We start from the raw sequence: 2,391 nt of genomic DNA on the forward strand, positions 1-2,391 counted from the left end.
TGTCTTCAGGTGTGTGAGCCCATTTAAAAAAAAATAAAAAATAAAAGTTATATGAATTTAATTGTTCTACTTTTTAGGCTTGCATAGCCGTATGAATGTTTCGGTTAAATCTTTTTTTCTGCAGTAATTTCAGTTGATATTAATATTAGTCATGATTTACAATTTTCGGACATGGTTCATCTTAAATAATTTTGTAATTAGTTTTAGTTTTGGAAAATCGCACCCAGAAGCTACCAAAACTGGTAATGTTCATATAATGTGTAATGCAATAGCAGCATTTTGGGTGGGAAAACAAAAGGTATTTCTTGGTATGAATCCCAACACTTCATAAGCGGCGTTCGAGGACTTCTCGCTTCAGATAAAGCTGTCAATACATCATAGATTTTTACTCAATCAATATCAGCAGTGTTATCGCTACCGAAAGCTAAATATAGATCCTGGTAATACTTTGTGAGATCTTCGTAAGAAAATCCAAAATACTACAGAAGCAATCAAATGTATACGTTTCTTTTGGATCGAGAAGAGGATAATTATGAGACTCAAAACATGCCTGTCTTTTCTTTTTTCGAGGACAAATGGATTATTGAGGTGTAAAGATGGGTTCAAAACCAAAATCATCTGCTATTGCTGCTGTTTCTTTGATGGTTTCTTCAAATCCTTCAACTGATCATCGATATCGAGGAATAATATTATACAAATTGTGGTTTTCTGTTAATTGCCAATTTTATTGTAATTACATCTTCGTTTACAGATGTCTTGCATGTATCACAAGGTATAATAGTCGCCGTGCTTCCTCAGCTAAAATGTTTAAAAAAGTACGACAAAAGTACAATATGCTTAACAACATTTATGGTTATATCTATATTAAAATGAAGGTAAATATACCAAGATATTAAAACACAATTTTAAAGTCCTAACCTAATAATGCTTGTGAAGTTTTCCAATAAATCCGAACTGTAATTTTGAATTATTATTGCTGAGAATGCAAAGAGAGTACAAATATCAAATTCAATGAGTGAAAATACAAAAGTAGTTCACTAAACTGAGTTTCTTCCCTGAAATGATTTGCTTGCGAAACACTAAGCAGCTTTGAACGGATCGCGGGAATCAAATATACAGATGGGTTCAGAGTGTGCTTTCCAACTTTTGAGTAACATTTTTCTTTGATAGGGCGGAGTTGTCTTCACAATCTGGGTTAAATCAAAAGGAGTGACGTCAGTACAAAACAGCTTTCCTTCTTGGGGAACAACGGTTTCTAACTATTTTGGTTTCAAGATCTCAATTTAATGTGAAATATAAAAGCCAGCCGGCTAAATGGTCTTTCAACTAATCTCCTGTGCAGGGATCAAACCCCAGCTGCTGGTACGAGTAGCGTAAGGCTCTGCAACATGCAGACGAGGAACTAATCTCTGCTTCTTCATTATATACACAGTGAGCTATATTTGCAAGCCTACTGCCCCCTACGGGCTCTGTATTTCATTGCGGTACAAGACCGGCCGTGGAGACTTCTCGTCTCGGTGAAAGTGATACACTCCGTAAAATTTTCATTCTATACCTCGATTTCTGAAGGGTACCCTGTGAAAATACGAGTTTTGACGAGAAGGGATAGACATATATGGTCAGCAGGCTTGGGGAATTGGACCTTATGGTGAAGGCTGCGGGCTCAGCAGCAGCAGACCCTGATCAGTATCGGTTGACTCCGATATTTACCTTAGTGTCGATATACTAAGATGTTTTGGTAACGAGGAAGGAGGGACAAAGCAATTTGGCAGAATGTGTGCTATTTTGTTGACTATAAATCCCCACATGCTGTGTTCAGAGGGTCATTATTAAAAAAAAAACGTAACAGTAAAATCTCTTGTACTTCACGATTATGAGTGCCTGTTACATTGTGTCTCACACCACAGTGTCAGAATTGTGAGACGATTTTGTAATCAGCAGAAATTGCATTCACCTTTTCCCAATGCATTCTCACATGCCGTTTTCTCCCATGCCATGTTCAGAGGGTCATATTTTTAAAATGGTACAGTAAAATGTCCTGAAGTTCAGAATTGTGACAGTCTGTTATATTGTGTCTCACACCTTGATGTCAGAAATATGAGACAATTTTAAAATCAGGAGGGAGGGCCCTAGCAATATAACAAACATTGCATTTACCATTTGACAATGTATTCTCTCATGCCATGTTCAGAGGGTCGTATTTAAAAAACGGTACAGTAAAATGTCCTGAAGTTCAGGATTTTGATAGTCTTTTCCATTGTCTCTCACACATCTGTGTCAGAATTTTTAGACATTTTTATAACCAGTAGGTAGGTTCACAGCAATAAGCAGAAAGTGTGATCACCCTCTGCTCATCCTCAGTTAACCATATATTCTCATATGCCATGTTCT

Source organism: Atractosteus spatula, chromosome 10, assembly GCF_055471065.1.
Source record: "Atractosteus spatula isolate fAtrSpa1 chromosome 10, fAtrSpa1.hap1, whole genome shotgun sequence".
Lineage (NCBI taxonomy): Eukaryota > Metazoa > Chordata > Actinopteri > Semionotiformes > Lepisosteidae > Atractosteus > Atractosteus spatula.